The sequence below is a fragment of the Budorcas taxicolor genome, chromosome 23 (assembly GCF_023091745.1).
Source record: "Budorcas taxicolor isolate Tak-1 chromosome 23, Takin1.1, whole genome shotgun sequence".
In the NCBI taxonomy this organism is placed as follows: domain Eukaryota; kingdom Metazoa; phylum Chordata; class Mammalia; order Artiodactyla; family Bovidae; genus Budorcas; species Budorcas taxicolor.
In genome coordinates this window covers 22,468,498-22,496,456 of record NC_068932.1, presented here as the reverse complement: position 1 = coordinate 22,496,456, position 27,959 = coordinate 22,468,498, and the positions used below count along the sequence as shown (strand labels likewise).

General features: G+C 41.3%; 2 pseudogenes; both read left to right on the top strand.

The window, feature by feature from the left end:
* Nucleotides 1-5,335: 5,335 nt before the first annotated feature.
* On the top strand, nucleotides 5,336-6,893 carry LOC128068081 (formylglycine-generating enzyme-like; annotated as a pseudogene).
* A 20,278-nt stretch (nucleotides 6,894-27,171) lies between these two features.
* LOC128068080 (vacuolar-sorting protein SNF8-like) lies at nucleotides 27,172-27,959 on the top strand (annotated as a pseudogene).

The following is a 27,959-nucleotide window of genomic DNA, read 5'->3' as shown; positions in this document are numbered from 1 at the left end:
CCGCCCCTGGGCTGCAAGCCGCTCTCTGATTGGTCATTCTTAAGGACAGCACCCCAGAAGCCTCCCGCGACCTAGACCTTCGCCACGCCCACCTTCCCATCTTCTCGCACACCTCAACTCTGATATGCTTAGTTTAGCCGCTGTGGCTTTGGAGTTACTGGGGTGTGACAGGCTTCTCCTGGCACTGCCAACAATAACCTTTGCCTCAGTTGGTTTCAGTTCTGACCTATCTGGCAATGAGAGAATGAAGGTGTCCCCCGTTTCTCTGGTGCCCCATTCGGAGATAGGGTGTCAGTTTCCCGCCTCCCCGAGACCCTGGGAAAACCAGGCTGGGGATGAGGGGAAGGGGCAGCAAAGAGCCCTTCCTGTAGTCCCCTCTGCTTCCTTCTGGTCTGCAGTTGTAAGTGGGAGGGAGATGAATCGTAACGAGTTTTATTGTCGAGGTAGTTGGTGTTGATGTTTGGAGAGTTGGTTGTTGAGGCTGTTGTTTCTTTACATCTTCCTGAATTCCTGCCGGCTCCAGCCTGATACTCAGTAATAACCCTGGGAAAGAAGTGGGGTCACCCTCTGGGCTTCTGGGATTATTGTCTTCAGGCTTCCTGGAGACTGCCAGGGGTTTATAGAAGAGGAGGTGCTGCTCATCTCCCAGTATCCTGCGGTTCTTCCCTAGTCTATGTTTATCTAATCAAATCTACTTTTTCCTTGCCTGTGTACCCAGCCCCAAATAAATAAACATTTAAAAAAATTTAAGGTCTTACTCATCTGTCTGTTATTTCTGTCCTAGACTTTATGAAAATGAGAGGGAAATACAAGGCTTGAAGGCAGTTTGAGACACGATGGAGATATGCAAAACAAATGCTAAGAGAAATAAATACAAAATATTTAAAATCATGAAGTGGCTATAAATGGTTATGTGCAATAAGACCACAGGCTCTGTAGCCAGAGGACGTAGGCAGGAATTCCAGTTTACTTCTCAGCTACTGTCTGAGCTAAGGGTGAGTGGGAAGTCCTGCCATGCTAGCTCAATGACTCCCAAGTACATCCCTTTGTCTCTGTTTTGAGTCATCTCTTACCTGATTACTACAGCCAGCACCTCTTCATAATTAGTTGACACTTCCTTCTCTAATATAGCACTTTCTATTGCATTAGGGGAAGAAAACAGTACCCAAACCTGGCATATCACCAACCCCAGAGCCACTGACCCAGTGCGTGCATGTATGCTAAGTCACTTCAGTCGTGTCTGACTCTGTCCAACCCTATGGACTGTAGCCCGCCAGGCTCCTCTGTCCATGGGATTCTCCAGGCAAGAATACTGGAGTAGGTTGCCATGCCCTCCTCCAGCGGATCTTCACAACCCAGGGATCAAACCCGAATCTCTTAGATCTCCTGCATTAGCAGGTGAGTTATCTACCACTAGCGCCATCTGGAAGACCCCTCTGACCCAGTGCGGCCTCAAACCATACTTTGAAAACCACTTCCTTCCATCCTCTCATCCAAAAGAAGGTTCTAAAACCTAAATTGGATCATGTTACTTTTCTGCTTAAAACCTTTTGTGGTTATGGATTGCTTCACACATAGCCTGACACTCAGAAGGTGATCAGTGCATATTTGATGGATTAATGAACAAACAAAAGAATGAGCAATGCAAGAATAATTCCATCTAGGGACTTCCCTGACAGTCCAGTGGTTAATACTCTGCACTCCCAGTGCAGGGAGGGCAAGCTGGTTAGGAACTAAGATTCCACATGCCACACATACAGCCAAAAAAATTAAATAAAAAAATAATAAAAAGAACATAGGTGTGACCACCTGTTGAGATCATTAAAAAATTTTTTTCTTGAAAAAGAAAAGAATTCCATGTATGTATTACAAGACCTGGATTCAAATGCCTGTACATATTAACTAGTCCCATGATTTTAGCCAAGTTACCTAACCTGAGACTCACATTCTTCATCAATAAAATGTTGAGAGTCATACTTGCCTGCCTGCCTCACAAGGTTGGGGTCAGTCTACAAGTCAGATAATGTCAATGGAAGGATACTTTGGGGACTTCCCTCATAGTCCAGTGGTTAAGAATCTGCCTTCCCACACAGGGGATGAGGTTTGATCCCTAGTCAGAGAACTGAGATCTCACATACCTTATGGCAACTAAGCCCAAGTGCTGCAATGAGAAAGCTAGTGCACCACAATGAAGACAGTGCAGCCAACATAAAATAAATGAGTAAATAAATAAAATGAAATTTAACATTTTTTACAAAGAAGGGATACTGGGAACTAGATACAAGGGAATGTCAGGGTGAATCATTTGGGGAGGTTTACAAATGCATGTAGAATATGAATATTCAGTTCTGGGTTTCTCTCAAATATTTTACATTGCTTTTATCTGTGAAGTTTAATGGTAAGACTTGAGTGAGAGGTGTGTGTAAGAGCAGCAGAAGAAAACCCTCCAGAAATCATTTCCTAGGGGAAACCCTCCCTGACCTTTGGAGTTGGTCTGCTACCTCTGTTACATATAAATTGCTCTCATAGCATGACATTTCTTTCTTTCAATTGAAGTCACTCAGTCATGTCCGACTCTTTTGAGACCCCATGGACTATAGCCTACCGAGCTCCTTTGTCCATTGGATTTTCCAGGCAAGGGTACTGGGGTGGGTTGCCAATTCCTTCTCCAGCGGATCTTCCCAACCTAGGGATTGAACCCAGGTTTCCTGCATTGTAGGCAGACGCTTTACCATCTGAGCCACCAGGAAAGCAAAGAAGAGAGTGGCCCATACAGGGACTCATTTCATTCAATGAGAGCTTATAATTATGATTTCTTGTTTAACACTTGTTCCCCCCACTAGTCCTTGAGCTCCATAAAGGCAAGGAACATGTCTACCTCTTATTAACTACCAAAATTGCTGTTTAGTCACAAATTCATGTCCAACTCTTTGTGACCCCATGGATTATAGCCCGCTGGACTCCTCTGTCCATGGGATTTCCCAGGCAAAAATACTGGAGTGGGTTGCCATTTCCTTTTCCAGGGAATCTTCCTGACCCAGGGATCGAATCTGCATCTCTTACATTGGCAGGCAGATTCTTTACCTACCAGAAACTTCTTTCTAAAACATACATTAGCTCCTGTCATTCCTCTTTAAGAACAAAATATTCGAGACCTTCCTGGTGGTCCAGTGGTTAAAAATCCACCTTCCAATGTTGGGGGACAGGAGTTCCATCCCTGGTTTAGGAACTAAGATCCCACATTCTGTGAAGCAACTAAGCTCCTGTGCCACAACAAAGACTGCCTGTATCATAACCAAGACCTAATGCAGCCAAATAAATAAATACTTAAAAAAAAAATTCTTCAGGAGCAAGGTCAGATTCCTGAGGTTAGTCCTGACTCTTCCTTTCCAGCCAATGTCCCATCATTCCTCAGCTCCAGCATCCCATGTCTTAGCTATAATGGAAGAGTCACAGCCCCATAACACAACCACCATATTATCAGACTTTTCAACCTGTTGACCTCGCTTCATATTGTCCCCTCTCCCCATACATCATTTTCTCAGCTGGACAAATCTTATTCAGCCCTAGCTCTAAAGTCACCTACCGTGCAAAAGCCTAATCTTTTTCAGGCAGAGTCAACCCTTCCCTTCTTTGTCTTCCACCCACAGGCCTTTCCCCGAGCAGTTTGCCAGGACTGTGCTTCTACTGAGAGAGTACAGCTACTCTTATATTTCCTATACTATCCTGGTTCCCCCACCCTATTCCAAAGGATCATTTTTATTAGGTCTCTGCCCCTTTGAGGGATGTACACATCTCCTAGCACAGAGTGGGCACTCAGAATGTCTGTTGCTTGGAATCGAGTAAGCACCTAACAGGATAAACAAGTAATAAACAATATATTTATTTTTAAAAAGACTCAACTTCCTTAGTAATTAGGGAAATACAAATTAAAGACTGTAAGTATAGTATGGTTCCAAATAACAACCATTAAACCAAGTAAAAATTAGATACCCAATGCTGGTCCAAGCTTTGGGAAACAGATATATTCACACCTGTCTAGGGGCCAGGTAATAATCCTTCTAGAGGCACACTTAGGTAACACTTGGCAAGAGCCAACTGGCTTTCTTTTGACCCAATCTCTCATCTAGTAATTTAAAAACAAGTGAAACAGAATAAAAGAAAAAAAATCTCTATGTACTAAAACACATCATTGGGACTCAAAAAAGCTGCAAACAAGCCCCTAATGAAAACTTAAATGATTAAATACTAATATTTTAAAACAGCTTGCTGCTGCCAGAACATGGAGAAACACAAAACCATGTTTACAAAGTAATGTGAAAGAAAAACAATATTTAAAACTATATGGCCCAACAACTATTGAGCCTGTTCTCTAGAGCCCAGGAGCTACAACTGCTGAGCACATGTGCCACAACTACTGAACCCTGTGCACCCTTGAGCCTGTGCTTCAAAACAAGAGAAATCTCTGCAATGAGAAGCCTGTAGACTGCAACTAGAAAGCAGCACCCACTCACCACAACTGGAGAAAAGCCCATGAAGCAATGGAAACACAGCACAGCCAATAAATAAATTAGATATATACATACACACACACACACATACATATACCTGTATGGCCCAGCAGCATGGTGATCCTGCTACTATAGCAAATAATGATAGCTCGTCTCAGATGATGCCTGATGTTAGCATGCAACAAAGTACCATGCCCCCACCCCCATGTGCAGGCCATGCAGGGAAACAGTGCCTCCTGAAACGACTTCTCCGGCCATGGGATGCCTTTCAGCGCACCTTTCATTGGTGCACCCAATGGAAATCAGATGTTCTGTGGTCAGAATCTAGGCTTCCCCGTCAATAAGGATGTCACACTAACAAACCCATTGTTGGTCAACTTATTGCAGAGTGATATCTCTGCAGGCAATTTTGGGGTAAACAATAAGCAAAGTAACATCAATGCAAATAAACTGAAGAAGAAACCCCCTTGGTAGAAGAAAAATAGTTAGCAGAATCCAAACACTCCAGATACTCACCCAGCTGGTCTGGAGGAGGCTGATGATCAGCCATTACCTGGAAAACAAGGAACTAGCTTGGAAAACTCAGGCCCTAAACCGCCAGAATTTTCAAGCTGACCACCAGGCCCTTCACAGAGTTTGGTCCCAAAGGAAACTCCAGCCACAGCACTACAGGGTTCTGTTTCCAGGTTAGAACTCAAGGCAAATGCTGCCATAGTGTCTGGACAGAACAGTGAGCCCAAAGAGGTAACTGAAAAGTCCAAAACTCCAAGCCAAAGAAATGCCCAAACTGAAGAGCCAGCTTGTGGCTTCTGAGAATATGGAAAATGGACATGGTGAGCCATCCTCTGTGCTTCAGCCTCTAGGTCTACTAAAGACATAATCAATGTGGTGCAATCCAAGCAAAGAAAATCCAAGTAAACAAGCTGGATGACAACGTGATATTTGTAAATGTGTGTGAAATTTACAAAAAGTGATTTTGAGTTGTGACTTTTTAAATCCATTTCTATACGGTTAGTTATTTTGACAATGTGGTCCCTCTCCTAGTCCCTGCAACTTATTTCGTAAAGTACAATGGGGAAAGCGGTTATTGAACTCTCTTGATGTTGCAAGATGAAGTTCAAGGTTTCTAAAATGTTGCCACATATTGAGCAGAGCTAATGCAATTACATTATTAGTTTTCACATTTCTTAAGCAGTTAAGAGTACAGGGTAATCTTCTCATGATGTGCTGTGGAAGTACTGTGTGTGAATAGCAGTAGTAGGGCAGAAAGAATCTTCTCATTTGGAAATGTTGTAAATAATTTTATTATGTAGTGTTTTGGATGTATTTGTTGTAGAAATGGACCAATGAATAAAGGAAATCTAAGGTTTTTTAAAAACAAAACAAAAAACCAAAAACTGTATCTAGCTCATCCTCTTGTTGCCTCTGCTTTTGATGAGGGGCCCAGGTTGGCTGGTGGGAGGCCAAGAGGCCGGCGGGTGTGGTGTTCCTCACAGGCTCGGGCAGTTTGGGCATTCCCCAGTGCCCCAGGGTCTGTAGCAGATGGGGGTTGCATACCTATACTCACAAGAGGCCTGGAGAGCAGCTGTTTCTACCCACCAAAATGACCCCATCCCTGCAAGAATATTTACAATGGGCACCGATGATCCTCAGATAAAGTAGGATGGAGAAGCATCTGTGAAGAGAGTTGCTATTGATGCTTTTTACAAGGATGCCTATGAAGTCAGTAAGGCTAAATTTGAGAAGCTATAAACTCAACCAGCTGTTTGACAAAACATGACAGGTTTGCTGACTCCTTTGGCTTTGAAGAGATGTTGAGTGAGCACAGGAGGTCTGATAGCCAACAGGCAGTTACAGATGCTCCCTGGTGGTTACCTGTTAAAGGCACTACCTGGAGACACCCAGAAGGGCCCGACTTTACTGTTTGACCCAGGCCAGATCTCCCGGGCTCCTGAAACCACACCGGGCACTGCACCTGGGCAGGGAACTGGTTACCCATGAAAGCTGAGTGGGAATACTGCTGACGAGGAGGTCTGCAAACTAGACATTTCCCCTGGGGCAAGAAACTGTAGCCAAAAGGCCAACATTGTACCAACTTTTGACAAGGCGAGTTTCCCATGACCAACACCACAGACCACGGAGACTGTGTCTGCTAACGCCTTTCCTCATAATGGTTATGGTTTATATCAATATAGTAGGGACGCCTAGGAGTGGACTTCAGACTGGTGTGGACTGTTCACCATTTTGTTGAAGGAATGATTAATCCAAAAGGCCCTCCTTTGGGGAAAGACCGGATGAAGAAAGGTTATCCTGCATGCACCATACAGATATCGCTATGCTGCTCGAAGCCAGGACACACCTGGAATTCTGCTGTGTAGCTGACCGCCTGCCCGCCACAGGCTGAGCCATGAAGAGTCTTCCTGAGTCCACCAAGAAGCAGTGTTTAACCTGTATGAGTCTTCCCTCAGAGTGCTGAACAATCTCGTATGAAAATTCCCACTCCAAGGTGGGTTACATAGCTGACTGATGGCTAAAGTAATCACACTGCAGACCAAATTGCTAATCTGCACCACCTTGTGTGGGGTTTCTCAGGTGGCAGTTAATGGGAAAGAACCCACCTGCCAATGCAGGAGATGCAAGAGATGCAGGTTCAACCCCTGGGTGGGGAAGATCCCCTGGAGGAGGGCATGGCAACCCACTGGAGTATCCTTGCCTGGAAAATCCCATGGATAGAGGAGTCTGACAGGTTACAGTCCGTGGGGTCACAAAGAGTTGGATATGACTGAAGCCCTTAACTTGCGCACATTAGCATGTGCACTTTATCATTTGGTGAATTTTATGTTTACTTTCGGAGAAGGCAATGGCAACCCACTCCAGTATTCTTGCCTGGCAAATCCCATGGATGGAGGAGCCTGGTAGGCTGCAGTCCAGGGGGTCGCTAGGAGTCAGACACAACTGAGCGACTTCACTTTCACTTTTCACTTTCATGCGTTGGAAAAGGAAATGGCAACCCACTCCAGTGTTCTTGCCTGGAGAATCTCAGGGACGGGGGAGCCTGGTGGGCTGCTGTCTCTGGGGTCACACAGAGTTGGACACGACTGAAGCGACTTAGCAGCAGCAGCAGCATGTTTACTTTTGATAAAGAGGAAGGAGTAGAGGGAACCCTGAGTTTCAGGAGGCCTGCATTCTACCCAGGCTCTGCCCCTGGGGTTAGACCCCAAGGTCCCACACTAGACCTTCTTGGGCCTCAGTGACCTACTTCCTCTCTACAGTGAGGGGATGAGTAATATAATCTCTGAGGCTCTCTCCCAACTTGCAAATACTCAGAATATATCAGATTCTATTGTGATTTCACAGTGAGAATGTATGATGTTATGTCTTAGCTATTTCTTCCATGTGTGAACCCTGGGTGAAACTGATTTTGTAAAATATTAATGATTTTTTCTTATGAATTATTTTTAGAAAAGGGTGGGGAGTGGCAGTGATGAGTCTTTCTATTCACACTGTATTTGGTTTTTTCAAGGATGGTACACTCAAATTCAGCAACCTGAACACATAGGAACATCACTGGGGTGACTCTACTGTGCTTTATCTCTTTAAAAAATATTTATTTATTTATTTATTTGGCTGCACTGGGTCTTAGTTGTGGCATACAGGTTCTTTAGCTGTGGCATGTGGGATCTAGTTCCCCAACCAGGGATTGAACACCAGCTCCTGCATTGGAAACTCAGAGTCTTAACCACTGCACCACCAGGGAAGTTCCTGCTGCTGCCTTATTTTGTGTTTAATTTTTTTCTAGTGCACTGTTTTGATTTTCTTCTCATTTCTTTTTCTGATTTTGTTTTTAGTTATTTTCTTAGTGGCCGGGTGTTAGAGGTAACAGCTCCGGTTAATAATAATCTAGTTTGAATTAAACCAACTTAGCCTCAAGAGTATACAAAACTCTGCTCTTACACAGCTTCATCCTCCCTTCCCTATGTTGTTATTGTCACAAATTACATATGTAAGCATTGTGTGCCCATTAACATAGATAATTGTTGTTTTTGCATTTGTCTCTTAATCATATAGGGAAAAAAGAGAAACAAACCAAAAATACAACAGTACTGGATTTTACACCTAACTATGTAGGTACAGTTACTGGTGTTCTTTATTTCTTTGTACAGTTTTTAGTTACTCTCCTTTCGTTTCAGTTGGAACAACTGTTTAGCATTTCCTGTAGGGCGTGTCTGCTATTATAGCAATAAGTTCTTTAGGCTCGTTTAAAATCTGGGAAAACCTTAACTTATCCTTCACTGTCATTAATAGTTCTTTTTCTGTTATTATAAAGTTCTATATATTTGTACTTTAAAATGTTAATAACTGTCTTGTGGGTTTTTTTCCAATTTTTTAAATTGTCGTAAAATACACATAAAATTTACCAGCTCAACCATTTTTAAGTGCACAGTTCACTGGTATGAACTTCATTTATATTGTTGCACAGCCATCAACATCATCCATCTTCAGAATTCTTTTCATTTCACAAAACTGAAACTCAATACGCATTAAGCGATAACTCGTCATTCCCTCCTGCACCTCCAGACTCTAATAAACACCATTTTACTTTTTGTCTCTATAATTTTGACTACTGTCAAATCATGCCAGGAACATGGGCCACTATTCCCACAGCTGACACCAAGTTTTACCATTCTTCTTTCCATGTCCAGAAAGTGTTCTGAAATCAATCAGAATAGAGGACACAATGGCATTTTTTCCCATTACAAATATACACACACACGAAGTTAAAGTAAGTTGTAAAAAAGTGAAAAGGAATAAAAAGTAAACTGACAAAATCAACTCTCTCTCTCCCATTTCTATCCTTAGTTCTTTTTCCCAGTGCGTTCTCAGCCACTCAGTCGAATCTCCTGCTGTTGCTGCTAAGTCGCTTCAGTCGTGTCCGACTCTGTGCGACCCCATAGACAGCAGCCCACCAGGCTCCCCCGTCCCTGGGATTCTCCAGGCAAGAACACTGGAATGGGTTGCCATTTCCTTTTCCAACGCATGAAAGTGAAAAGTGAAAGTGAAGTCGCTCAGTTGTGTCCGACTCTTAGTGACCTCGTGGACTGCAGCCCACCAGGCTCCTCCATCCGTGGGATTTTCCAGGCAAGAGGACTGGAGTGGGGTGCCATTGCCTTCTCCCAGTCGTATCTGAGGCAACCACAATTACTAGTTTCTTGTGGATCCTTTCATATATCATCTATGTATAAAAATGTATGTTTGTGTAAATGAAAGTGGGGTTCAGCTGCTTACTGTTCAAAGGCCAGTGAAGAGGCAAGACTAGTGGAAAGGAAAGTTTGCTTTATTTCGGATGCCAGCTATGGAGGGGGGCGGGTAGGGAGGGAGTAGACTTCTATCCCAAGGCCAACTCCTACCCCGCTGACATCAGAGGGCAAGAGCTGCACAGATGGAGGGAGGGGACTATGTGCAAAAATAGCAGTCGGCTCTGACAGTCATCTTAACATTGGCCATGCAGTGGTCTGATCAGCATCACCTTAATTGTTTTAAGTAAAGTTAATCTTCAGTTCTAGGCTTCCCAGGTGGCTCAGCGGTAAAGGATCTGCCTGCAGTACAGTAAGCCTAGGTTCTATCCCTGGGTTGGGAAAATCCCCTAGAGTAGGAAATGGCAACCCACTCCAGTATTCTTGCCTGGAGAATCCCATGGTCAGAGGAGCCTGGTGGGCTGCCATCTATGGGGTCGCACAGAGTCAGACACGACTGAAGCAACTTAGCAGCAGCAGCAGCAGCAGAGGGCCTAATTATAAGAGGCCCACCAACTTTCATAAATTTTTCTTTCAGAATCTCTACCAGGTTCTTTTATTATTATTGTTGTTGTTGCTTATTTTTATTTTATTTACTTGTGGCTGTGCTGGGTCTTCATTGCTGCAAAATTATGTTTAAAAGTGAAGAAAAAATAAAAGAATGTTCCAGACAAAAACCAAGGGAATGTGTTGCCAGTGGACCTGTCTTGCAAGAAACATTAAAAGATATTCTTTAGAGAGAAGTAAAATGGTATAGGTCAGAAACTTGCATCTATATAACAAAAAAAAGAGCATTAGAGAAGGAACAAGTGAATATAAAATCTTTCATTTTATTGATCTAATATACAACTATTCAAAAATACCAACAGGACTTCACTAATGGTACAGTGGTAAGAATCTGCCTTCCAATATAGGAAGACAAGTTCGATCCCTGGTTCGGGAAGATTCCACGTGCCGCAGAGCAACTAAACCCATGCACCACAACTATTGAGCCGGTGCTCTGGAGTCCACGAGCTGCAACTACTGAAGCCCATGCACCTAAAGCCTGTGCTCCATGTCAAGAGAAACCATCACAACGAGATGCCCATGCACCACGAGGAAAAGTAGCCCCTCCTTGAGGCAGCTAGAGAAAGCCTGTAAACAGCAACGAAGACCCAGTGCAATCAAAAATAAATAAATCAATAATAAAAATAGCAACAATGTGTTGGGAGATTACAGCTTATAGATAACTGAAATGAATGACAACATTATAATGGACAGGAAGGAGGGATTTATAATTCTTTTATAAGATACCTGCACTATTCATGAACTGGTATAGTGTATTTGGAATTAGACTTAGATTAGTTGTAAATGCATATTTTAAACTTTAGGGAAATCACTAAAGCTTTTCTAAAGTATAATTAACATGCTAAGAGAGGAGAGAAAATGAAATCATATAAAATGCTGGATTAAAACTAGAGAAGAGAAAAACTAGAGAAGAAAAAAGGAGAATATTCAAATAAAGAAACAAAGAATTGCAAAGAATAGAAAATAGTCACAAATATGGTGGATATTAATCCAACTTAATCAAAAAACATTTAAAATGTGAGTAGTCTAAATACACCAATTAAAAGACAGACTGGATAAAACAGACAAGACCCAATTGTTGCCTATAAGAAACCTGCTTTAAATATATAATGAGGTATAAATATAAAAAGATGGACAAACAATCCAGTTTTAAATGAATAAATGACCTGAATAGACATTTCTCCAAAGAAAATATACAAATGGCCAATAAGCTTATGAAAAGATGCTCAACATCATTAGTCATTGTGTGCTAAGTTGCTTCAGTCCTGTCCAACTCTTTGCAACTCTATGGACTGTAGCCTGCCAGGCTCCTCTGTTCGTGGGATTCTCCAGGCAAGAATACTGGAGTGGGTTGCCATGCCCTCCTCCAGGGGATCTTTCTGACCCAGGGATAGAAATCACAGTCCCTTAAGTCTCCTGCATTCGCAGGCAGGTTCTTTACTGCTAGAGCCACCTGGGAAACCCATATCAGTCATTAAGTGAAGTTGTTCGGTCTTGTCTGACTCTGCGACCCCATGGACTGCAACCTACCAGGCTCCTCCGTCCATGGGATTTTCCAGGCAAGAGTTCTGGAGTGGGTTGCCATTTCCTTCTCCAGGGGATCTTCCCAACCCAGGGATCAAACCTGGGTCTCCTGCATTGCAGGCAGACACTTTACTGTCTAAGCCACCAGAGAAGCCCAAGGGAAATGCAAATCAAAACCTCAGTGAGATGCCATTTCACATCTACATGAGATGGCATCTCACTGAGGTTTTGATTTGCATTTCCCTTGGGCTTTTACACCTACTAGGTATTGTTGCAGAGAAGGCAATGGCAACCTACTCCAATACTCTTGCCTGGAGAATCCCAGGGATGGGGGAGCCTGGTGGGCTGCTGTCTATGGGGTCGCACAGAGTTAGACATGACTGAAGTGACTTAGCAGCAGCAGGTATTGTTGAGAATACCTGGAATACCAGGTGGAAAAATTGACACATACATTGCTGTTAGGAAAATAAATGGTACAATCACTACAGAAAACAATTTGGGAGTTCCTCAAAGACCTGAACATTTAATTACCTTATGACCCAGCAATTCTACTCCTAAGTACATGCCCAAAAGAGTTGAAGGCAGAGGCTCAAGAGATATTTGGACATGCATTTTCATAGCAGTTTTGTTCACAATAGTCAAAAGATGGAAACAAGTTTCCATCAAGAGATAAATGGATAAGCAAAATGTGACATATATGGAGATTCCTATAAAAACTAGGAATAAAACTACCACATAACTCAGCAATCCCACTACTGGGCATATGCTCTGAGAAAACCATAATCCTAAAAGGCACATGTACCCCAATGTTCATCACAGCACTATTTACAATAATTAGGACGTGGAAGCAACCTAGATGTCCATCGACAGATGAATGGATAAAGAAGTTGTTGTACATACACACGATCAAATATTACTCAGCCATTAAAAGGAATGCATTTGACTCAGTTCTAAAGAGATGGATGAACCTAGAGCCTATTATACAAAGTGAAATAAGTCAGAATATGTGTGTTAGTCACTCAGTTGTGTGCGACTCTTTGTGATCCCATGGACTGTAGCCCACCAGGCTCCTCTGTCCATGGAATTCTCCAGGCGAGAATACTGGAGTGGGTAGCCATTCCCTTCTCCAGGGGATCTTCCCGATCCAGGGATTAAAGCCAGGTCTCCTGCATTGCAGGCAGATTCTTTACAGTCTGAGTGACCAGGGAAGCCCGAAGCAAGTCAGAAAGGGAAAGGCAAATATCACATACTAATACATATATACAGAATCTAGAAAGATGGTACTGATGAATCCATCTGCAGGGCACAATGGAGACGAAGACATAGAGGACAAACTTGTGTACACAGCAGGATAAAGAGAGGGTGGAATGAATTGAGAGAGTAGCATTGAAACATATACATGACCATATGTAAAATTAGATAACCAGTGGAAATTTGTTGTGTGATTCAGGGAGCTCAAATCTGGTGTTCTTTGACAACCTAGAGGGGCAGGATGGGGTGGGAGGTGGGAGGAAGATTCAAGAGTGAGGGGACTACCTGGTTGATCCTGCCAGTAGCATATGCTTGTCTCAAAGATTAAGCCATGCATGTCTAAGTACGCATGGCCGGTACAGTGAAACTGCGAATGGCTCATTAAATCAGTTATGATTCCTTTGGTCGCTCGCTCCTCTCCTACTTGGATAACTGTGGTAATTCTAGAGCTAATACATGCCGACGGGCGCTGACCCCCTTCGCGGGGTGGGGGATGCGTGCATTTATCAGATCAAAACCAACCCGGTCAGCCTCCTCCCGGCCCCGGCCGGGGGGTGGGCGCCGGCGGCTTTGGTGACTCTAGATAACCTCAGGCCGATCGCACGCCCCGCGTGGCGGCGACGACCCATTTGAACGTCTGCCCTATCAACTTTCAATGGTAGTCGCCGTGCCTACCATGGTGACCACGGGTGACGGGGAATCAGGGTTCGATTCCGGAGAGGGAGCCTGAAAAACGGCTACCACATCCAAGGAAGGCAGCAGGCGCGCAAATTACCCACTCCCCTCCCGGGGAGGTAGTGATGAAAAATAACAATACAGGACTCTTTTGAGGCCCTGTAATTGGAATGAGTCCACTTTAAATCCTTCCGTGAGGATCCATTGGAGGGCAAGTCTGGTGCCAGCAGCCGCGGTAATTCCAGCTCCAATAACGTATATTAAAGTTGCTGCAGTTAAAAAGCTCGTAGTTGGATCTTGGGACTCAAAATGGATTAAAGATCTAAATGTAAGACCAGAAACTATAAAACTCCTAGAGGAGAACGTAGGCAAAACACTCTCCGACATAAATCACAGCAGGATCCTCTATGACCCACCTCCCAGAATTCTGGAAATAAAAGCAAAAATAAACAAATGGGATCTAATTAAAATTAAAAGCTTCTGCACAACAAAGGAAAATATAAGCAAGGTGAAAAGACAGCCTTCTGAATGGGAGAAAATAATAGCAAATGAAGCAACTGACAAACAACTAATCTCAAAAATATACAAGCAACTTATGCAGCTCAATTCCAGAAAAATAAACGACCCAATCAAAAAATGGGCCAAAGAACTAAATAGACATTTCTCCAAAGAAGACATACGGATGGCTAACAAACACATGAAAAGATGCTCAACATCACTCATTATCAGAGAAATGCAAATCAAAACCACAATGAGGTACCACTTCACACCAGTCAGAATGGCTGTGATCCAAAAATCTGCAAGCAATAAATGCTGGAGAGGGTGTGGAGAAAAGGGAACCCTCCTACACTGTTGGTGGGAATGCAAACTAGTACAGCCACTATGGAGAACAGTGTGGAGATTCCTTAAAAAATTGCAAATAGAACTACCTTATGACCCAGCAATCCCACTGCTGGGCATACACACCAAGGAAACCAGAATTGAAAGAGACACATGTACCCCAATGTTCATCACAGCACTGTTTATAATAACCAGGACATGGAAACAACCTAGATGTCCATCAGCAGATGAATGGATAAGAAAGCTGTGGTGCATATACACAATGGAGTATTACTCAGCTGTTAAAAAGAATTCATTTGAATCAGTTCTGATGAGATGGATGAAACTGGAGCCGATTATACAGAGTGAAGTAAGCCAGAAAGAAAAACACCAATACAGTATACTAACATATATATATGGAATTTAGAAAGATGGCAACGACGACCCTGTATGCAAGACAGCAAAAAAGACACAGATGGGTATAACGGACTTTTGGACTCAGAGGGAGAGGGAGAGGGTGGGATGATTTGGTAGAATGGCATTGTAACAGGTATACTATCATGTAAGAATCGAATTGCCAGTCTATGTCCGATGCAGGATACAGCATGCTTGGGGCTGGTGCACGGTGATGACCCAGAGAGATGTTATGGGGAGGGAGGTGGGAGGGGGGTTCATGTTTGGGAATGCATGTACACCCGTGGTGGATTCATGTCAATGTATGGCAAAACCAATACAGTATTGTAAAGTAAAATAAAGTAAAAATAAAAAATTAAAAAAAAAAAAAAGAGTGAGGGGACATACAAATAACTATGACTGATTCATGTTGATATAGGGCAGAAACTAACACAATATTGTAAAGCATTTATCCTCCAATTAAAAATAAATAAAAATTTTACAAAGTGACATGTCCATACAAAGGAACATTATTCAACTATGAAAAGGAGTGAAATTCTGACACATGCTATAACATGGATGAATCTTGAAAACATGCTTAGCAAAAGAAGTTAGACACAAAGGACAATGTTGTATGAGTCCACTTACATGAAATATCCAGGCTGGGCAAATTCAAGGAGACAGAAAGTAGAGTAGAGGTCACAAGGGGCTGGGGAGGGTTCTAGGTACTTTCATTGCAAGCATCTTTGCTATAGACATCTTAAGTTGCAAGCATATTTGCTACATAGCTAATTGTCTATAACGCAATTTTGCCATCAATTAGTTTCTTGACAGTCTGGTTTTATTTCCCCTTGATGCAGAACTCCCATTTTTATAATACATAAATCTTGGATCTCATTATGGTCTACACAGTGAAGAGTCTTAAAATAGCAGATGATAACAACAATGTATGTCAACTTGATACAAAATAGGTTGATAAAACTTATAAGAAGTGTGTAAACCAGACTGCACACTGTACTGGAAAATGGTTACATGTCAGTTTGCAAATCCTTCAGTGATTTGAAGGCATAGGACCCATAGAACTTTGGAACATCTATTGATGGACAAGATGCCAAGAACAACAGCGGAAAGGTTTTCACAACACAATACAAAGCTCAGTTACAAAATATACATCTTAGTATTTGGAAACTTATAATTCTCTTCACAAAGGAAATTTTAACATAAAAGAAAAAGTACAATGCTGAACAAGGAGATGAATCATCACTGACAACAAAAATATATGTAATATATATTTATAATATGTATTATATTACAAAAATATAAGACAAAAATATGTATTATATTATACATATTATATAACTGTGAATGAAAGACTTGGGAAATAAGTGCTTACATGTAGCCCACAAAGTAAAATCAGTTATTTGCACAGTATTGCAGTGAACCCACACACATTTTAGTTTATTTAAGGATTTTGTAATTTGCAATAAAGTCTTTCTAGTTTTGTTGTTCATATGTTTCATTAGGTCCTTTTAATGTCCCTCTTTGGTTTTTTGTTATTTTATCTTTTACAGCAGAATGGTCTTATGGCCAATCAGTTATGAGCAAAAATATTTGTGCCATAAACGTCTGTAGCAGTGATGTCTATGGCAAAGATGCTTATAGTCATGGACATGTTGGGCAGAGTGGATAATGGAGAATTCCTAATTAATGGGTATAGAATTTCTGTTTGGTGTGATGAAAACATTTTTGAATTACTGATGACAGTTGCACAACATTGTGAATGTAGCTAATGCCACTGAATTGCACACTTTAAAAATTATTAAAATGGCAATTTTATGTAGTATATTTTGCCACAATTTTTAACAGTTCATAATGTATTATACCAAAGTTCATCAAATTGTACACAAGAGCCAAGAGATGTGGGGAGGGGACTGACTACAAAGAATCATGAAGAAATTTGGGGGGTAATGAAAATATTCTATATAACGATTGTGGTGATGCTTGTACATCTCCGTACCTTTTTCAGACTCATTTCATAGTATACTTAAAACTGGTGAGCTTTATTATGTTTTAATATCTCATAAAGTCTGACAAAACATAAAAATGTAAAAAAAACCCTAAATAGAAAGTAAAATGGAATTAAATGTTCTCAATAAAACTGGGGAGAAAATAAATAAAATAAATACTCTATATGTATTGAGTTGGTAGTGTAAGTATACAAAGAACTATCTCAGATGACTGAGATACATTAATTTGACTGTACAGCCATAGTCAAAAGTACTCTAAGGACAAAAAGAATCTAAAAAAACCCTCAAATTGTTTTTGGTAATTATATTGTTGGTGGTTATTGGCAACATTGTTTTTTGTTTGTTTTCATTTTTTTTTAATTGGAGGCTAATTACAATATTGTGGTGGTTTTTGCCATACATTCACATGAATCAGCCATGGGTGTTCGTGTGTTCCCCATCCTGACCCTCCCTCCCACCTCCTTCCCCATCCCATCCTTCAGGTTCATTCCAGTGCACCAGCCCTGAGCACCCTGCCTCATGCATGAACCTGGACTGGCAATCTATTTCACACATGATAGTATACATGTTTCAATGCTATTTTCTCAAATCATCCCACCCTCGCCCTCTCCCACAGAGTCCAACAGTGTATTTTTTACATCTGTGTCTCTTTTGCTGTTTCACATATAGGGTCATCATTACCATCTTTCTAAATTCCACATATATGTGTTAATATACTATATTGGCGTTTTTCTTTCTGACTTACTTCACTCTGTATAACAGGCTCCAGTTTCATCCACCTCATTAGAACTGATTCAAATGCATTCTTTTTAATAGCTGAGTAATACTCCATTGTGAATATGTACCACAACTTTCTTATCCATTCATCTGCTGATGGGCATCTAGGTTGCTTCCATGTTCTGGCTATTGTAAACAGTGCTGCGATGAACATTGAGGGTACACGTGTCTCTTTCAATTTAGCATCATTGTTGCTCTGAAACTGTGTATTGTGGGAGAAATAGAATAAAAATAATAAAAAATAAAATAATGTTGCTGTTATTGACAACTGACATTTTTTATACTGTTAAGAAGAGATAATGAGGTAAGACTGATGATGTTAAGTAAAAACTCCATAGCTTATTTTGAATTGGAAGTGTCAACATAAACTCACGATATATTTAATGTTTTTTTTTAAATTGTATTTTCTAGCTCTGTTAACTGAAAAGATCTAGGGTCCATGACCAACCCAGTACCAATGGGCATTCCTGGCACTCAGTTTGTTGTTTTTAAATGTCATTTTGTTAAAGTAACCTGGATTCCTTAAGGTGGCTGATTCCAGGACTGGGACAGATCTGTATACAGAAGATGGGCCTAAAATAACCTGTCATTATCAGGAAGCAAATAAATTAATAAAGACAAATGATGTGTCAAAGGACTCTGGACATAACCTGAGTAAATTCACACCAGCCAAAACTACTATTTGAGCATCAGAAAGAGTTACAGCCTCAATGAATTATAGCTTCAAATAGGATTAAATCTATTTATTCATAATGATACTACAAAAGCCCACTTTATCGGTCACTTTTGAAGGATGGTAGGGAATCAACTCATTATTTTAACAATTGGTAAAGAAAAAAGAATCAACATTTGTTATGGTTTTCCTATACAAGTTGAATATCTCAGGGTAACTGAATAGGTGATAAGGGGAAGTTTCTCCTTACAGAAGTATTCTAATAAACTCGGTAGAAAAGAGGATTAAAATATCACCAGTTGCCAAACCCTAATGAATGAATGGATCTAGGAAATGACAATCAATAGCTGATAACATTGATAAAAAGAGGCAAGAAAAAAATTTTTTTTTTTTTGGCCATGCCATGCTCATGTGCAATGTTGGTTCTCCAACCCAAGGCCCCTGCAATGGAAGCACAGATTCTTAACCACTGGACCACCAAGGAAGCCCTGAAATTAGTCTTACTTTGAAAAAGAAATCTAATCTGATCAAGTCTTTACATTTAACTATCAATCTAAACCAAATTCAAGAGGGAAAGAAACATGATACTATGGGGATGCAATCAGCAAACTATACAGTGAGGGGCACCTGCGAATGCAGGAGACACAGACTGATGGGAGATCCCACATGCCACAGACCAACTAAGCCTGTGGGCCACAGCTCCTGAGCCCGTGCTCTCGAGCCGGGGAGCCACAACTACTGAGCCCACGTGCAATAATTCCTCAGGCCAGGCGCCCTAGAGCCTGTGCTCTGCAAGAGAAGCCACCACAATGAGAAGCCCTCACACTGCAACTAGAGAGTAGCCCCTGCTTGCTGCCGCTAGAGAAAAGGCCATGCAGCAATGAAGCGCATCCAAAAACAAATAAAATACAAAATTTATACTGCGAGAAACCTGACAAATGACTGAGCACACACAAACAAAAACATGCACGGATATACTCTTTACGTTGTTTTTAATCCAATAGAATTTTAAAATGTCTATGTAGCAAAATATATCAGCACTTTTCTTTACTGCTTTTGGATTTCACTTCTTGCTTAAGAATGTCATGGCTATTTCAAATTTATAAAAATCATGTATAGTTCTTCTAATATACTTCTATTATTTCCTGAATTCATATTTAAGGAATTCATATATAAGGTGTATGTAAAGGGAATGGAATAGAGATCTAACATTTTTATAAATTAGTAGTTAAGTCCCATAATCATATATTAACCCATTCTGATTTTAAAATGCCATCTTCATTGTATATTAAAAATCCATAGCCACATGAGCTTTTTTCTAGACTCTCTGTATGACTATCCAGGAGGTTTTTGTATGTGACAATAAAAATGTTTAAATTATCATAGCTTTAGAGTTTGTTTAGATATCTAGTTGGAACCATTCCCCTTCATTGTTCTTTTTGAAAATTTACTCTCTCCTTACAAATACCCTGCCAGATAAACTTCAGAATTAGTCCAATACCATATAACATGCAACCTAGTACCCCCTTCACTTTTTTATTTTGAAAAAACTTTAAAGAAAAAAGGAAAGAATAGTAAAATGAACACCTGTGTACTCTTATATCCAGATTCACCAATTTAACATTTGCTCTATTGCTCTTTTTGACCAGCAGCTGCATGCCAGCTGTTAAAAAGAATTAAGGCAAATTATATCAGAGATGAGATTACAAAATGGTAGATACACTTGGGAAACAGCTTGATAGTGTCTTATAAAGTTAAACATACCTTATGACCTAGAAATTCCACTCTTAGGGATTTACCTAAGAGCAAATGTGAACATATTTCCACACAAAAGTGTTATGCAAATCTTCATAGCAGCATTATTCATATGAAGCCCAAACTGGAACAAACCAAATATCTATCAACTGATAATTGAGTAAATAACTCCTTTATTATGTAATACTATGTGCTAAAAAGAAATGAGATGGTGATGTATACAACAAGGCCATGGAATCGCAAAGAAATATTGAAGTGTACAAAGTCAAACAAAAAAGACTGTATATTGTACAATGCCATATAAATGAAACTCTAGAAATGAAAACTATTTTGTAGTGAAAAGCAGGTCAGTGGTTTCACAGAGTTAGATTTTAGGTGAGGGGATTGATTACAATGGAGAATGAGGGGACATTTTAGAATGATGGAAACATTTTGTGTCTTAATTGTTGAGATGGTACATGACAGTATACAACTGCCAAGACTTATTAACTGTACAGTTAAAATGGATGAATCTTATTTTATGAAAATTATACCATATTTCTAAATTGGGTAGAATCTAATGCCTAAATTCCCTAATCTAAAAACTGGAGGAAAATCTTTAAAAGGAAAAAAATGGGATAATTAGGCAATTCAGTAAGAACTGATTTGAAATGTTCTCCGAGATACATTATTATGGCTAATATTAATATTTATATGAGATATATAAGAGAAAAATGGTCAAGTTTGTGAATATAATTGCATAGAATATCCTTGAAGTTGTTTAAGGAAGGAATTGGTAAGAGGGCAGTTGGTGGGGAGGTGAAGTGGGTGGTTGGGAGAAGTGGTGGGCCTTTTTACTGTTTTGGAATTTTTTCTGAGTGCACATAATATCTAGGTAAGAAATAAATAGGGCTTCCCTGGTGGCTCAGATGGGAAAGAATCCGCCTCAGTGTGGAGACCTGGGTTTGATCCCTGAGTTGGGAAGATCCCCTGGAGAAGGGCATGACAACCGACTCCAGCATTCTTGCCTGGAGAATCCCCATGGACAGAGGAGCCTGGCGCGCTACAGCCCATGGGGTCACAAAGAGTCGCACAGGACTGAGCAACTAAGCACAACAAGAAATAAACAATTAAAGTAAAATAAAACAGTTAGAAAAATAAACTGAATTTAGACTCAGATTTTTAAAAAGAGAGAAATGTGAACATTTTTAACAGTCAAATTTGGTAAGTGGGTTATACCAGCTGTAAGAACATATTGCTATGTTAATAACAACAACTAACACTAATTGAGTGTTGTCACATACTACTATTTGGTTAAGAATTTTAAAACAACTTGAGACATACAGAAGTTACATAATGTCTCTGAGTTCATACAGCTAGCTGCTGCTGCTGCTAAGTTGCTTCAGTCGTGTCCAACTCTGTGCGACCCCATAGACGGCAGCCCACCAGGCTCCCCCGTCCCTGGGATTCTCCAAGCAAGAACACTGGAGTGGGTTGCTAGCTAGAAGCTGTAAATGTCTAAAGGTGCCTGGATCCTGACAGCATGGAAGGGAGTAAGATGGAGTAGTAGATAAGTGCTTCTTTGGGGAGTAAAGTAAATGTGACAAAAAAAGAAAGCTTATAGTACCAGCTACTCAAGAAGGCCTGGTTTGAAAGCAAGCCCCAGAGGACATGTCCAGGAACCAAGACCTAAGGATCATATTATAGAAGTTACACCCCAATCAGAGCTCTCTTTATCAAATCAAAGGGAAATAAGCCAGGCACAAGTTTCCAATCTGACTCAGAAGAACCCAAAGTGTGTGGATAGCACCTTGGTCTCAGATACTCTGCCATCTAGCAGTGATGTAGATTTGATGTGTGCCTTTCAGCAGCTGGAAGGGCCAGGATAGGAGACCAGCATTCAGGGAAAAGAGAGAAACTAGGAGGGAAATTGGAGGGTATAAATGATGTAGGGTCTGTGAGGGAATAATCATCCCCCTTTTGCCCCGAGTATGGCTACAGGATGGAATAGGCACAGGAAGCCAACAATTGGGTGTAACGGGATTTTTTTTTCATTAACTCTGATATTTCCCTGAGTGTCTCCACAATCTGTTGTCCCTCTTTTATCTCCAGACCATTTGGTTGGGAACCTGAGCTATTGCAAGCTGGTGTCCGGATTTTGACCCAATTGACTAACACTTTCCTGAGATCATTTCTAAGAACCTTTATTTCTACTGCTTTCTTGGGAGACCCCCAGTTTTCTGATTCCTCTGTAGAAACCAACCAGTCCCCTCCAATTTCTCTCCTGCGTATCAGAGAACTTGGAGAAGAGTCAGTTTTGTCCCCAAGGCAAGGAGACAGATGGATTAGCGCGTTGAGTAGTCGGTTTCAGCCACTTTGGAACTTGAGTCTATAGCTGGACTATAATTAATTAGTGTGAGTTTGTTTTTGTTTTTGTTTTTTTCCCTAGACTCTAGTTCTGTGTCCTCTAATTTATGAGAACTTTTCTAAGAGCCAGGATCCATGTCTATCACACCATCCAACCTATCAAAACCACAAGGCTCTACTTCCAAGTATCAATATATCCATTGCTCTCTCTACTACACCCACTCTGATCAAGAAGTCAGGAAACTGATGGCAACTCAAATTGCTAAAATTAACCTTTTTTTAAAGGTTAATCTGCTCAGACTTCCATGAACTCTTTATAGTAATCCCATTTCTTTTTCTTTCTTCCCCCCCCTTTTATTTCTTTTGGCCACATTGTGCAACTTGTGGGATCTTAGTTCCCTAACCAGGCAATCAAACCCAGGGCCGCTTGCAGTGGAAGCACCATGTCCTAACTACTGGACCACCAGGGAATTCTAAGAAAGTTTAATGAACGAACTATAAAGCAGAGACATTACTTTGTCCACAAAGGTCCATCTAGTCAAGGCTATGGTTTTTCCAGTGGTCATGTATGGATGTGAGAGTTGGACTATAAAGACAGCTGGGCACCAAAGATTCGATGCTTTTGAACTGTGGTGTTAGAGAAGACCCTTGAAAGTCTCTTGGACTGCAAGGAGATCCAACCAGTCCATCTTAAAGGAAATCAGTCCTGGGTGTTCATTGGAAGGACTGATGTTGAAGCTGAAACTAGAATATTTTGGCCACCTGATACAAAGAGCTGAATCATTTGCAAAGACCCTGATGTTAGGAAAGATTGAAGGCAGGAGGAGAAGGGGAAGACAGAGGATGAGATGCTTAGATGGCATCACCAACTCAATGGACATGAGTTTGGGTAAACTCCGGGAATTGGTGATAGACAAGGAGGCCTGGCGTGCTGCGGTTCATGGGGTCACAAATAGTTGGACAATACTGAGTGAGTGAACTGATAACTAATATATTGGGAAATACAAGTGCACTAGGGGTGGCCACTATATCCCTAGTAGGAATGACAGAGGGGAGCCATTACTAGAATACAGAGAGAGCTTTGGGGAGAGGGCTGCCTGGTAGGAACTGATACCTTTCATCAGGGGATAGATGCCCACAGCATCCTGCAGGATGGGAGTCAGGAGAATACCCTTATCTCATTTTCCCCTCACCCTCTGATCTCTTCATCAGTCCTCCATGTTGGCAAAGCTCCACACTGACCAAATTTAACCAGAAGTTAGAGGGTCTACCAGCTGGTTAACTGGTCACCACAGATCAGCTTCCTGGAGCACAGAACAGGGAAGAGAATGATCAGAGTGGCTCTGGAAAGAAAAGCAGATCGTCTTTAACCTGGATTCCTGCTGTAATCTTAAACTTTAGTCTGATTTCTTCACAGCTGCCAAAGCCACCTTTAAAAAAAATTGTGATGAAATATATATACATCACAAAATTTACCATTTCAGCCATTTTTTTTAAGTACACAATTCAGTGGCGTTAGTTACAATATTCTGCAACCATTACCACTATTTCTAAAACTTTTTCATAAACCTAAACAGAAACTTTGTATCCATTAAGCAAGAATTTTCTATTACTTGCACTTCAAGCTCCTGATAACCTGTAATCTACTTTCCAATGCAATGAATTTGCTTACTGGGGTTATCCTCTAGTTTCAGTGCACAGGCTTGTCATTGTGGTGGCTTCTCTTGTTGTGGAGCACAGGTTCTAGGGCATGCAGACTTCAGCAGTTGTGGCTCCTGGGCTCTAGAGCACAGACTCAGGAGTCGTGGTGGACAGGCTTAGTTACTCAGTTGCATTTGGGATCTTCCAGGATGAGGAATCAACCTGTGTCTCCTGCACTGGCAGGTGGATTCTTTACCACTGAGCCACCAGGGAGGCCCCTAACATTATCTTTACAAGGTTCATCCATGTAGTAGCATGTATCAGAACTTCATTCCTTTGTTTGGCTGGTTAATATTTCATTGTATGCACATTTTGTTTGTCCATTCATCTGCTGATGCACACTTTGGTTGTTTCTACCTTTTGGCTATTGTGAATAACGCTGCAATGAACACCAACATACAAGTATATACAAAAACTCTTTCACCACTCAACAGTAAAAAGACAACAAAGTAAAAAATGTGCAAAGAATGTGAATAGACAGTTCTCCAAAGAAGGCATACAAGTAGCCAATAAGCATGTGAAGAGATGGTCAGCATAATTAGCCATCAGTTCAGTTCAGTTGCTCAGTCGGTTTCGACTCTTTGCAACGCCATGAATCGCAGCATGCCAGACCTCCCTGTCCATCACCAACTCCCAGAGCTCACCCAAACTCATGTCCGTTGAGTCGGTGATGCCATCCAGCCATCTCATCCTCTGTCGTCCCCTTCTCCTCCTGCCCCCAATCCCTCCCAGCATCAGGGTCTTTTCCAATGAGTCAACTCTTCACATGAGGGGGCCAAAGTACTGGAGTTTCAGTCTCAGCATCAGTCCTTCCAATGCACACTCAGGACTGATCTCCTTTAGGATGGACTGGTTGGATCTCTTTGCAGTCCAAGGGACTCTCAAGAGTCTTCTCCAACACCACAGTTCAAAAGCATCAATTCTTCAGTGCTCAGCTTTCTTCACAGTCCAATTTTCACATCCATACATGACCACTGGAAAAACCTTAGCCTTAACTAGATGGACCTCTGCTGGCAAAGTAGTGTCTCTGCTTTTGAATATGCTATGTAGGTTGGTCACAACTTTCCTTCCAAGGAGTAAGCATCTTTTAATTTCATGGCTGCAATCACCATCTGTAGTGATTTTGGATTTAACTTAAAGTTATGTAATTGTTTCCTCTTCTATTAAATTATAAGTTCCTTGGACAGATCTTAAAAGTATTTCTCATTTTGTTGGGCTTCCGTTTATTGCACTTCACAGATCTTGTTTTCTACAGATTGAAGACTCATGAGAACTTTACATTTTCAGATGATGCTTAGCGTGTTTTTGTCAGGCGAGTGTATGCTCCTTGGTTCTGTCTCGTCACAACAAAGATTTGGAGTGACGGACATTAAAGCCTTTGGCGTGTCACAGCTCTCGGGTCTTGGACAGACCGTGTTATAGCTCTCAGGTCTCGAGCAGACAGTGTTATAGCTCTTAGACTAATCAGTGTTACAGTTCTGTGTTTCAGCTCTATTTTATTTAGATAATAACAGGAAAATCCATCTTCAAGGTGAGAGGGCATGTCAACCCAAAGATGCGAAGAGAAGAGCACCCCAGCGCTCAGGAGAGAGAGCCCCAGCCCTTTAGCTCCTCTTTTTATGTGTTTTTCTCTCCCTGGGCCTGTCCTATGTAAATTGGGCCAGCCAGGAGTGTTGTTTGTTTTACCTGAGGTCCTCACTCCGGTCCTCGGACCTTCCTTTGTTCCATTTTCGTGGGCTTTTCTCTTCCTTATCTTTTATCCACCGCCATTCTGGACTCCTTTTCCCTATTCTAAATACCTAACATTTTAATTAACTCATTGGAAAAGACTCTGATGCTGGGAGGGATTGGGGGCAGGAGGAAAAGGGGACGACAGAGAATGAGATGGCTGGATGGCATCACCGACTTGATGGATGTGAGTTTGAGTGAACTCCAGGAGTTGGTGATGGACAGGGAGGCCTGGCGTGCTGCAATTCGTGGGGTTGCAAAGAGTCTGACACGACTAAGCAATTGAACAGAACCGAACTAAACATTTTAATTAAGGTACATTGTTGGGCTCCAAAATCATTGTGGATGGTGACTGCAGCCATGAAATTAAAAGATGTTTGCTTCTTGGAAGAATAGCTATGACAAACCCAGACAGAGTATTAAAAAGCAGAGACATCACTTTGCAGCCAAGGTCCGCTTTGCTGCAACTATTGAAGCCCTCATGCCCTAGAGCCTGCGCTCTGCAACAAGAGAACCCACTGCAGTGAGAAGCCTGCACACTGCAACTACAAAATAGTCCCTGCTCGCTGCAACTAGAGAAATCTCATGCACAGCAATGAAGACCCAGTGCAGCCAAAATAAAAAAATAAATAAAAATTTGAAAAATGGTTTAAGTATGGGGTAAATACAACTTTTATATGCACTGGAAAACCAAAAATTCATGACTCACTTTATTGCAATATTTGCTTTATTGCAGTAATCTGGAACTGAGCTCACAATCTTTGAGGTACACCCTGTATAAAATTTTTTAATCCCTAATGATTAACAGATTAAAAACTAACACTGCCATTGTTACAATGCGTAAAAAGATTAAAAAAATAGGAGAGGCAGCAGCTGAATAGGCTGTGATCAAGGATTTTTCATGTAATCACACGTGTACACTTTGCAACTAATTTGTCTTGGCAGAGTCACAACAAACCTATATTATTCAAGCTAGACATCTGGACATAGGAGTCTTCTCATTACCTGATAGTGGGAGTAGAGATGTATATAATATTCCAGAAGACATTATAACAATACAGTGAGCAGCTACTTTTCTTACTATTGTAGAACCAGAATTCCAGAAATGGTTCACCAATATGTTTTACACCATGGTTTCCATATCTCCATTTCCAGGTAGGCTGGAAGAAAATGAATACACAGTTCTCCAAAGATGGCATACAAGTGGCCAATAAGCACATGAAGAGATGGTCAGTATCATTAGCCATCAGGGAAATACAAATCAAAACAACAGCACCTAAGTCACCAGTATGAGCCACATCATGTGGGAGGCAGCATTACTACCCCAAAGAAGCTTCAAAACTAAACACCCAAAGGAGTCTCAAGTTCCAGATGCAGTTCCAGGACATGTGTGCCACCACTGGGATGGATCCCTTGATTTATAGAAAAGGATTTTGGTCTGAGATGCTGGGCATACAGATGATCAAAGTGTGCCTAGCCCTGAAGCACCAGAATGGAAGTTTGAGAACTTTGGAGGAACTGCTACACCAACAGGTTTTATAGGGAAGGGAAAAATTCAATCAGATGTCAGCCAAGACAACTTGATCAGGGTCATCAAGTAAATAAAGGCACATGGCATTGGCTTCAGCATTATCCCTGTGGGTGGCACTTACCATACTCACTCTGTTCCAGCTGAGCTCAGTATGAATTACAATGAGGTTCTAGAGCTGGCAGGAAAGAAAGGCTACAGAACCACCAGTGAGATAAAAGCCAGTCTTCTATGGGAGACAAGAGTGATTATTACAAGTGCTGGAACACATGCTGATGGAAGGGCTGGCCTGCCTAGACAGCCTCAACAGCAAACTACTGTCTTCCAGCTCTCTTCACTGACCTCCCCTCTCAGATTACAGCTCAGGAGGCCAGAGAATTCCTCTCCTGA